Raw genomic sequence first — 12,483 nt, 5'->3', positions numbered from 1 at the left:
AACAAATACTTTTAGGATTTATTAATGAAAATAGAATGGGTTAATCCACCAATTTATTAATCCTTCAAATCATCAACAGAAAATTTAACTTTTATTTATATATATGTAAAATACACATACATACAATATGTATAAACCAGAACATCATATACTGATAAATTAAGTATTAAAACTAGGCTAAATGGAATCTCAAACAGTTTGCAGCATCTGATGACAATTATTTAAATAACCATTTCATGCTGTTAGGTTGGTCCTTCACTGAAGATGTCACAATATTCTCCTACCTCTCCATGTTTGCTTTACCTCAAAACCTTTGAGAAAAAATTTAAATAGTCACCTGACCAGCACAAGTGACATGTGTGCTGACTTTTCAAGCTTTGCCTGTTTCCTGGGAGAAATACCACAGCTCTCAATTCCTTGTAAGCAAGGCAGCCGCGTTCATTTTTAGAACCACCAGTTCTGCATCTGCGTTTATCGACTTCCGTATGTTATGGAGAGGACATTTGGCTCCGTCGCTTGTAAAAGGTGCTACCAAACATAACCAGTAATGATGACTGACAGTCATAAGTAATGATCATAACTGCTATCTAAACATTAAAATATGAGTTGATACAACTAAAATGTGGTTGTCTGAAACTACAAAATAGTTGTGTTTGTTGTAGTTTGTCATTGATAAGAGCAGAAGTAATGCCTGGAGTATAACCTAGAACAGGAAAAAAGTAGCTTCCTAGATGTTGTTACTGTTAAAACATGCAGACCTTTTCCTCAAAAAAAAAAAAAAAAAGCCCCAGGAAAGATGAGATTATGCTAGATGAAGAAAAGCAGTAAAACCTCTTATTTCAAATTAGTTATTTGAGGGCTGTGCTTGTTCATATTTGTCACATTTAAAGGAGTAGCAGCCAGAAAGGCTACTGAGAAGTGTTCTGTAAAAAGTTACCACAGAAATTATTGAGATAAAGAAAAAAGTTGTAAGTAAGACATTGAACTTAAACCCATCATTCTTCAGTGCAACTATTGTACTTACTGGCTCTATTTTTGGGCAACTTAACATAGGACTAAAGGGCAAAACTGAACAAATCTATTTTACTTCTGTTGACAGTGCTAGGTTTAAATGAGAAATGTGAGAGTTTCGCTTGGAGATTTTGTAAAAAATCCAGAGGCTTAAAATTTGAAATAATTCTCCTGATAATGACAAATAAAAGCTTGGAGCCCAACACAGAGCCTGGGAAGTGACAGCAGTGTCTTGCCCAGCAGCTCTGATGCCAGCCCATGCCGGGCAGGGTGCAAAGCCTGGACAAGGTCTCAGCATTTGGGCTGCCAGGTGCCACAGCAGCGAGCGTGGGGGTGCAACACACCAGGAGGCAGCTGCACAAAACCCAGGAGTGAGAACTCTTTGGCTTAGCACAGAGAAGCCAAAGGAGTGGAGTTTGCAGGGGTTTAGTGAAGGTAAGAAGAGAGAGAAGTAGGTGCATAAGTATAAGCTGTTATCCCTGGCCAGCTGATGAAAACTGCTTCTGTTTGCCGCTTCTCACTGGCAGGGAATATACTCTTGCTGCAGGTTGCTGTAATAAAAGTGTTTGGAAGGTCAGTATCACAATGTGAAAGTTATTTTATATATATATACATATATATATATATATATATATATACACACACACACTAGTGTACTGAAGACCTGATACTTGTATCCTTTACGTTAGGCAATACTGCTGCTCTCGTTTATCAGTACTGAGCTGTTATCTCTGCAGTGGTGCCATTTTCTGATTCTTTCTCTCTTCTATACTTGCACCGGGGGGGTCTGATTTTGAGTCCCATGTTTCAAATCCTGTTAACAGTTTATATTTTCAGTATTTATGCTTTCCCCTGTGTCCAAATATGTCAACAAACAAAAATATACTTAGGTATTTAAAATGCAACAGTCAGTAAGATGATGTTAAAAACCAAACAATTATTGTTTGTGCTTTAAAGACTAGAAATATTTTCTGTGTTGACTAACATACCTGATATGTTTCCCATTCTTAAAGAAAACATTTCATTTGAGTCATGAAGCCTTTTAAGCTTATTCAGCATTTACATTCTTCTCTCTCCCCTCCTAAAAACTGTAATCTCTGGAAACGTTGGAGGCAAACCTCAGGTTTCTATGCTTTTAGTGTTTCTGTCTTTCACCAGTCTTCATCTTTGAGCAGTCTTAGACTTTATTTAGTTCAGTCTTAGGCTAAATTAACAAAACGACAAATTTCTTCCACTACAGCAAAAATGAAATTAGTTTTCCTAACTAGAAGCAAAATTACTAGTTGTCATTAATGGACTTTACTTCATAGGAGTTAAATTTCTTGTCTGCAGTGGTCATCTTCTCAAATAAGCATAAAGGAGCTCTCTCCCCCTTCATTATTTCCTTTGCACCATGTAACAGCTTTTGACTTAATGCTTTCTGCTTTTGTCTTCTTAGGGCATCTCTGCATGAATGATGCAACAGGATTTATTTGGATGTAAATCAATGCTAAAAAAATACAAAACTGCATTCAAAAAGTGCAGATCTTTGAACTTAGAATGCAGAAATTTTATTCACTTATGGACAAAGAGTGATTCGAAAATTGTTCACGTACTCATCTCTCTGCTATGAATTGTGTTTGCAGTCTACCACTGTTCTCTTTGCTCTGAGGCTTGTGTTGAGCAACTGCTCTGTTTACCTGTATGATGTCTGCCTTTCCAGTTTGGGTGACTAGGTCTTCTGAAACAGCAATTTCTCCTTTGAACTCCAGAGAAGTACCATCTTGATTCTGAAGTATTTCAGGCTGCTTAGGTAAGAGAACTCATTTCCAAAACCGCTCAATAGCTTCATGGCTGATTTGCAGCCTGCAAGGTAATGGCACTAAGGGAATGTTTTATAAGTATGCATTGTGTACACTAGATTACCAACACCACGGAAGCTAAAGCAGCCTCATTCACAGTGGTTTATTTCATAATAGCCCACAGTTATCTCCCTGTACTTAACCTTCCTGTGTGGCTCCTGCTTAAGCACATGCTAAATGGACAACACTACAAGATACCAAGCCCCACATGACTTGTGGGCAGTATGTTACCCAATGAGACTGTCTGTCATTTTTCATAGCCATAAGAAAGTAAAAGGTTGTAGCAGAGGTTGGCAAGAACAAAATTTGATCTTACCTGCAGCATGTTACTTGCTTAGTATTGTCCCTAATGGACTAGCAAAAATTTGGACCACTAGACTATAAAGAATTAAGTATCTAGAAATATATTTAAAATAATAAAATTAATGAATGTATGAACCTTCATATTGTGCTTAATTAGGTGAACTTGAAAGCAATTTTTAGTACATGGAGGAAGAGGAGTAAATACTGCATGAAACATTTTCGGTACAGAGTACACTTTGAACAAGAATTACATAATAGCATGACGATGGTTAATGCATTATGACAGCAACTGAAGGGTTATCTTTTTTACAGTATCTGAACCGAACCAAAAGGAAGTTACGCCTTCCTTGTAAGTATTTGTGTGCATATTTATAGTATAATTATGAAATATTAACTGTTTACAACACTTTTTCTCTTCTCTCAGTGTCCCAACTGCAAGATTATCTTAGTTCTTTGGATTGTGGCAGTTTATATTGAAGAAAGAATTCAACAAAGATTTAGGGAGCTACATGATGTAGAAATAATATTTCTTGCTATTTTGGGTAGTTACAGGGATGAACTGAATAAGGTAGAGGTAGGATCATAGAAGAACAGTTCATGACCCTTTATCCTTGGAAATCAAGGACTAAATAACTCATCTCTATTCTCGTCACTACCAGTAGGAGACAGAATGACATCTCAGTGTTCTCATGAGTTCTGTGTATTCTAACCCAAGTATCCACTGCAGACCCTCCTGCCCGAGCACAAGGTCTGGCCTTCATCTCTGGTAAATAATTCAGTGTAGCACTTCTGTGAGTAAGTATTATCACATGCATTTAATATGAAAGATTCACAGAGTAAAAATTTTATTGTAAATTCTTTAGTTAACAGTGACTTGCATCATTGAGTTTCTTTCTTTGCAAGCAAATTGCTGCTGAGTTTTATAAGAAGTACCTGGCAGTTGGAAATCATAATCAAATTGCCTGAAAACCTTTAATTTAGCTGGACAGAGTAATAAACTACATGGTTGTCTTGCTCTTTTATGCCAAGCTGGTTCACTTTATGTTGTAGTAACAAACAAACCTGTAAAATGGCTAGTATCTTTCTAGAGCTGAACTTTCAGATTATGACCTCCATCTGACCCAAAGACACTGAATGCAGTTTTTTTGTATTATCACCCCCAGGTGTTATTCTAAAAGAAGTTTGAGGTGCTGGAGGATAAATTGAGGTCAACTTGATTTTTCTTGATATAGTAGTTTGAATTCATATTGCATTTACTATGAATTGAACTGCATCATTGCAAACTTTAGGTTAACACTCCCTCTGCTTTCAGAGCCACAGGAAAGTCCAGGTGGACTGAAGCCAATTACCAGAGGAAATACTTCTGGGAAGACTTGTTACTGTTCTGTGGGGATATTTTAATTTGAAGTGGTTTCTTTCCTCTGTAAATGTAACATTGTAATACTTCAATTATAGGCATCAGAGTTTATTTGGGGTAGTTGGAAAACCAGTATTTTGCCATTTAGAAGGCAAGTGATCAATTTTAATAAATACATTAATCAATAAGGAATATTTTATATTACATATCCAATAAGGAATATTTTATATTATTAAACTGAGAAGGTATATTTTATATTAATAATTAAACATAAATATGCTGTGAGCTGTACTTGGTATTTATTAAGCTAAACCACATATCTCTGGTCTTTATGGAATAAGCAAAGAAAAACTTAATGAGTGTGGAATCTAAGTGCCATGATAAGGTGAGCAAAGTCTGAGAGAGAACAATTCAACTATTACATTTGAGTTTAATTTGAAATAGTGCATCTTGACAGATGAAATTGCAAAATCACATAGTTGGAGCATTCTGAGCAGTTTGGTAATCACTTCCTCTTAAATAATAGTTTTCTCAAAAAGGAGTGCTTCACATCTCAAGATTCTGCATTCACAGTATTTCTTTGCAAACAAGAGGGGATAACAGAAAGGAAGCGTGCCAGCATGTCATCCTTACATACAGGTGAACTCCTAGGGATGATGAAATAGCATGAGAATACAACAAGGGGAGCGTCTTGCTTCATTATATTTATACACAAGTAAGAATGTCTTCCAGACCACAGTTTTCCAAAACTCAATTGACTTGCCTGTGAAATGACTTGTGTTTATTATATGGGCATAGCATCAGAGCTACTGAGCATTTGTTTCTAAAGCACTTCAGGAAAGCCAGATATGATGTATGCAAATCAATACCGAATAACTCTGCTCCTGTAGTAGTTCAGCAGAGGTGATGAAGTATTCTCTATTTTCAACTGAAAGGTAAGTCACTCTTCTTTATGTAGAAGTGCCCTATGGGCCTGTCATTGAGAAGTAAGTCAGACATGAAAAGAATTTCATGCCTAGAGCCCTCAGGTCTCTTCAGCCTGATATTCCACCCTAGTCAGTGGCTGGCAAACCTTGTAGCAAATCCCAGGAGCTAGAAAAAATGAGCTAAGGAGGATGAGAAATACTTCTCTCCAAAATATTTGAAAAGTAAGAGTAGTAGGGAGTTTAGAGTACGACAATACTCACGCAACAATATGTCATTATCAGGATATTATCTTAAATGTTGACAAATTTCTAATCTGAAATTGGTGATTGAGTGTTCTTAGAGATCTGTTACTTTCATAACCTTTATGTGTCCTGAATTCCAGCACTAATCCATATATCTAGCTACATACAATTATTGTCCTTGTGCTTTTATGTGTCATGGCTTTGCATAATCCCTGAACAAAAATATGTATTTGTTCTGCTTTGTAGATTCTGGAAACTGTGATGCAGGGAAGTAGTATGATTATTCCTAAATCACTGTTTTTTGTATTCTGCATCCATCATTCTAATGAATTTGATACTGCAGAAGGAAGGTAAATGTTTTCCTTAGTGACAATCAAATTATACAGTATTGTAATTAGGAAAAATACTTTCTGATTCTCCTTGAAATAGATATTTACCTTGATAGTTGCAAATGTTCTTCAGCATACCTGTTTAAGAATCTGTTATGCTATGACTCAGTGACTTCCCTCAGTAGAGAATTCTTCTGGGTATAGCATCCCCAGTGATGTGGTTTTACATGTTCCGCACTTTAGCTAAAGGCATCACAGAAATTAAATCAGTTTTTCAGCTTTTCCCAACTGAATAACCTCAGTATCTGAAGATCGTTGCTTGTATTCCTAGCCCTGCTGACTGAAAATGATTAAGCAAAATCACTTGCTGTTTCTTAATGACAGTGCTTAAGGGGAAAACATTATCGTAGAATCAGAAAAATCCCAAGAGGGAGATAATTGTTTCTTATGAATGTGTATGTCAGTATTCTTAAAAACCATCTAAATAAGCAGCCATTCCCTTGAGCTTTCTATCAGCAGCTGGGCAAGCAAAGAGGAAAACTAACCAGGTGTTTGCAGGAAATTGAGTAGCATCACTGTTCTCGATTAAAATACCAATAGAAATACTGAAATGCAAAACAGCTTGCCCAGTGTGGGTGAGCAGGGCACTGGGAAGGCTGGGAATAGAAACCAGATTTCCTTGAAACCAGACCACTCCTCTGCCATGAAGAAACTGTCTTCAGGAGCAAGTTCTTCTTGTTTTTAGATATAAGGTTCTTGCCCATATAGAGTTGTTGATGGTTTTATGTGTGTAGGTTTTTGTTTGTTTGCTGTTTTGTTGTGATTACAGAAGAATGAAAGTACTCAAATGAGAGTCTGCTGCCAGCTAATTTAAAACCAAACTCGTGACTATCATCACGGTTGATGTAAAGGATCTGCTGTTTTATAGGATCATTGGCTCCCTTTTTGTGGCTTCTAGAGCTTTTACAGTACAACTGAAGTGAAATGGAAGTTAGGAGAAAGGTTTCAATGCTCTAAACCAGGGATAATGTAGGAGCAGTTACATTTATACAGTCCTAAAATGACATCCGGCCCTTTGAAAGCAAGCATGAGGCTGCTGTGGCCCCTGGTGAAAATTAGTTTGACACCTCTTCTCTAGAGAAAGAAGAAAGGAAATGCTGCTTAATGAGGTAGTGATAAAATGAAGATTTTTGTTTGAGGAAAGCAAGGCTCTTGCAGGATCAAATCCTGTCACTCACTTTTAAATTTCTCCATGTCTTGTATTCCCATTCACAAAAAGATGGCTTGTGGTCATTCAGCTGAATAAATCAAAATAATTTTCATCCTCCTGCAGTCCTAACTAGTGACCCAGTTTATTGCAGTTTCTTAGAAGTCTTCAGTGCCTGAGCTTGCACTTTGTACTTTTGGAAAGAGAGGAGTGTGTGACATGAAATGTGATCTCTGAACAAATTTCCAACAAGAGCAGAGAGCTTCCTTTCCCTCCCAACGTGCAGAGCAGCCATCCCTGTCAGCTTTTCCCCATGCTGAAGTGAGTTAATTCCTCTTGTCTAGTCAGTTTGAACTGCAGCCTTTAGGCTACCTGTCAGTTTTCTCAGACACTGCCCCTGCTCTTTTCATAGCCTTGTGCATTTTGAACACACAAATCTGAATTTTCCCTTAAATCACTGATTTTAAATGGCTGTTATTGAATATTTTTGCTCAGTTTTACCTTTGCTGAGCTCGGACCAATACCTGGGCACCACAGGTGAGTACATGAATACAGAAATAATCAGCAAATGGACTGTTTGCTAAGCAACCATGAAGTCAGCCACATGGTAAAGAAATTAAATGTTCGATACCCAGCAAATTACTTAGAGCAGCCCATATTTTGTACATGGGAGAATTATACAGCTGATGTAGAAACTTCGGGTTTTGTCAGTTCCCTGACATGAATGTTTCGAAACTCATCCCACTGTTGGTACAGTTTTGCATTTGTAATACAGGCAATGACTCCGGAGAGGCACGGTCATAATCTTCTAGAACACTGTCATCTGGTGGTGGTTATAAGTCACAACACTTAGATACAAAAGCAAAAAGGGAAATTAAATCAGGCTAGACAAATGCTCTGATTATCTGTTTTATTCGTATTAAAGCTTTTAGGGTTCTAATTATAGCACTATACAGGATTTACCTCACACAACTATTTCTCCTCTTTCTGTAGAGTGCAGGTACAACGAGTTGTGACAGTTTTCATTGCACTATCAGATAACGTTGTGTTGTTTGTAACCTTTGTGCTGAAGTAAAGATCAAAATACTTCCTAATTGAAAGTGATTACTTGTCCACCTATGTATGGTACACTGTATGACTGCTTTAACATCAGCATTAGTATTTGAAATTTTTAAGTAAGAGTAAAAATTGCAGTCATTACCAAATGCAACATTCCATAAGGTGTCCATAAAGAATAGTGGCCTGTACATAAGCTCTGGACAACAACTCCTGTTACATGATTAGTGCTCCCTTTTGCTTAGGTTTGTTTACTCTACTACCAGGTCATGTTCATTTATTTATAAAGTAACTTCCTTGATGTCAAATATTGTCCAGTAGGAATAATAGGAATATTTTGTATTAAACATTAGTTTCTAACAGCATGATGATAATGTCAAGAAAAATTCAAACATACCAAACCTCCTTTCCAAACAAAATGAGAATCAACATTAAAAAGTTATCAGAAACACTACATATGTCCTGTTGCTTTCTTCCATGCCTTTTTGTACTTGTGATGGATGACTGGATTGAAAGAACTAGCTAATAGCAAAGTTGTACATTTTTCAAAAAGTAGCTGGAGTTGTAGGTATAGAAAAGAATATTGAAAGCCATATTAATAATCTATGTCCATGGACTTCTTGAGACTTCCAGAAAGCTGCAGTAACTTAAAGACAGCATTTTAAAAATCAGATTATAGACTGGCTGGAGGCCATAGACTCACTGCTATTAGCAATGAAGATAGTTACGTGTTGAGAGAGTATCAATTTTTTGTGTAACAGTTGTTTATTAGCTGAACTTCAAGTAGCACTTGGTGGGATTACTTCAGTTTTAAGTTAAGCAAATTGCTTAGCAAAGACTGTACGTTCCTGGGCAATCTGAAATGACCCTGGGAACATAAAGCGATTCAGCTCCTCACTGCCTCTGTCTCTCTTGCAGCAGCTCCTGTACTCAGGGGACTCACCACCGTAAGTCAGCAGAAAATTATTTGCTCTTCTGTCAAGTTAGTTTTCTGCAGACTCAATATGCAGAAGTGACTAAGGGAAAGGTCTGACAAACGCTGGAGCTAGTGCAGGGCAGGGAATGGGACTGCAGGGACGTGTGGGCCACTGTCGCTGGCAATTAGAGCAGTCTAGACTGCTGTGAAAACACTGTCTGTTACATTTATGCTCTACTCTCTTTCCCACAGAAATGCATTAACGACTGCCATAGATTTAATTTGGAATTAAATGTAATTATCTACCATAACCAGTGCTGTTTGCAGATACACATTTATCTTTCACAGACAGTGCAACAATGTCATATTTCTCTTGTTTAGCTTATGTTAAGTGGTGTACTTATGGGAGATAAAAAAGGAAGGGAAAAATGTTCACTTTCAATTGCTACTTTTAACTTCACAAAGGAATCCACTAAGATCAGATCGACCCTCTAGAAATGAGGTACTATTCAGTTAAGTAAGGGATTTTGACACCATGTGTATGTAAGAATATGGTTCCAGATAATTTCCCCCAGGACTTCTGTGGGGTTTAGAGTAAATGCTTTGTATATTGCAATATGTATAAATCAAACTTACCCAGGTGCTAAAATATTTAAAGCTCTTTTAGAAGGTTTATGATAGTGTTATGTGGAGTTATTATATATATCTTTGGAATTTGTATACTACTGCTTAATGTGGGATACCACTTTGTTTTATCTGAGCAACAGTAGACACGTTGTCATGTATCACAAAATATTGCTGTTTTGTACCAATTCAAAAGCACAGAAATTCACATTGTCCTTGAGTATTTAAAATGCTACCAATCTATATATGATTAAATGATACATATAAATATTACTTCACCTCTTCCTAAAACTCAGGTATGCATCTCCTATGGAGAACAGGAGGTGATTATGTACACTGGAATTTACAAAACAAAAAACCTTGCTGTAGTAAAAACATCCCCTGGAAAATATCTAACTGCCATATGATTACTACGTTGAGTTAGTATTACTGCAACCCATTAACAGAGTTCCAATTAATCACCTCACCATTTACTGCAGCAACTAAGACTTTAGTGTAGGAAAGAACAACCTCTATCATACTTTCTGGTCTGGTACTTGTTCTCTCCCACATAGCCTTCAGTCCCATGAAAACATCTGCACTGTGAGAAACAGACAGAACATAATATCTCAAGCTTTAAATTTTCCAAGGAAATAATACAGAGCTCTCTTTTGCATTGGATACATTTTATGAAAGAATTAACAAAGCTCTTATTTTCTATTCAATAGCTGTTGGAGCTAGTGTTCTTTCACTTGTGCATCTATCCATCAAAATCACATACTACTTTTAGTCACCCAGGTTTAAAATTAGTGTGTAATCTGTAGATGCCGAGGAGAAGAGAATATGAGCTAGCATTTGTAACAGAGCAGACAGGTGTGAGAATCATGGATTTATTAGGAAACTGAAGGCTGTTACAGGGTTTCACAAAGCATTCATCAGGCAATGCCCCTCTCGCTTGCCAACCTTTGAATTGTACAGCTGTGCTGCTACATGGAGAATCTTTGCTTTTTATGGCTGCAGTAAACTTAAATGCCTATTTTATCTCATTTCCTCATGGACTGCTATTCAGCTGATTTTGCCCCTTTAGTTCTGGAGACTTTTTCCTATACTTCTGTTTCAAGCTCACCCATAGAAAAGAGAACATAAAAATCTGCAAAATACTTATCTGACTATTACTGCTTGTACGTTCAGATTAGCATTTTTGAAGGTGTTCCAAATCAACAGTTCTCACTAGAAATCAGTAGAGTGTGCAAGTCACTGCTCCCATCTAAGGTATGTATAGTCGTCTTAATGGGAACATACACACAAAAAAAAAGAAGGATCTCTACCAGTCTCAGTTTATGTACAGCTAAACAGGCTGCTGAAAATTACCCACTTCTTTTTTTTCTTTTAACATGTAGCAAAAAATTAGAAAAAACTTAAAGCAGTTTATGTTTGCTGTAGATGTATCTTGGTTAATATTTTTTGTCAGTGTACAGCAAATGATCCATTTCATATTGACTTTTTTTCCTCAAATTACTTAAAGATGACAGGAGTGTATTTCAGTGAAAACTTTCCTGGATGATTGTGATTACTGCATACAGCCGCCTTAGTATGGTGCTACACAGAAGACCGCATAGCTCAGCATTTCTTTCAAATAGCATAACTTATTTCTAGCCTTCATACAGCATCACTGTCAACACAGCAAGTTTCGAAATAGTCCCATTGTTGGAGAGTGAATGCCGGCTACTGCTGACAGCTCTGCATCCACGCTCACAGGACTGAACGCACACACACAAATCTCATCCAGCAAGGGCTCTAAAGCTATAGGTTGTAACCTACAGCAGCCGAGAACATTTCCCCACAGCTTCAAAGGCAGAATAGTAACAACAGTAGCAAAGGCTGCCTTTCCACTTTTAATAGTACTCTATTTGTAAACAATATAGACAGGTTAACAAACAGAAGACTACTCCAAAGGTTTCAGGGTGGACTAAACGAGAACAATGGAATTTGCCGATCAGCAGGTAGGTTTTCGGTTTTCAAAAGCAACTTTTGAGCATGTTTAGTCAGAAGCTTTCACGAGCCCACGAGTCGAGCACCTTGTAATTACCTCGTGATAACAACGCGTCCCATTGCTCGGTTTGGGAAAACTTGTGCGTGAGACTCACTGACCAAGACACGGGTCTGTGTCACGAGGGGCTCACAAACCCCGTATTAACTGGCCTTCTGGCAAATCGAGTCTTTGCACTGATTTGCCGTGCGCCCTTCAGTTGAAAAGGATTTATTCGTAATCACGGACCGAGCCGTCCAGAGAGCGCTCGCTGTGGAAGCAAACTACAGAACAAGCAGAATCATCCCCCTTCCCCGTAGAAAGCCGCTCGCTCGCTGCTCAGGGCGGCGCAGGGAAGGCGGGGGTCGGGACGCACCTTCTCCCTTCGCCGCTTTGTGTGGTGCGGGGGCCTGGGTGACTCGTCGCCCCGGAGCGGAGCGCCCCTCTGCAGGCGAGTATTAAGGTGACAGACCGCACAGTTACAGCGGCGGCGCCCCCGGCCCCTCTCACAGCGCGGGGAAAGCGCAGCAAAGCTGTGGCTCCGCTTTCCCCGCCTCCCGACAGAACGGTGGTGATTCCACGGCGGGCGGGCAGCGCCGCCCCTCTGCCCGCGCCATTCCCGACACGGCGCCGCCTCCCGCCCCGCGGAGAGAGGCGAGGCG

The sequence above is a fragment of the Patagioenas fasciata genome, chromosome 2, assembly GCF_037038585.1.
Source record: "Patagioenas fasciata isolate bPatFas1 chromosome 2, bPatFas1.hap1, whole genome shotgun sequence".
In the NCBI taxonomy this organism is placed as follows: Eukaryota; Metazoa; Chordata; class Aves; order Columbiformes; family Columbidae; genus Patagioenas; species Patagioenas fasciata.
Note: the sequence above shows the minus strand (reverse complement) of the source record.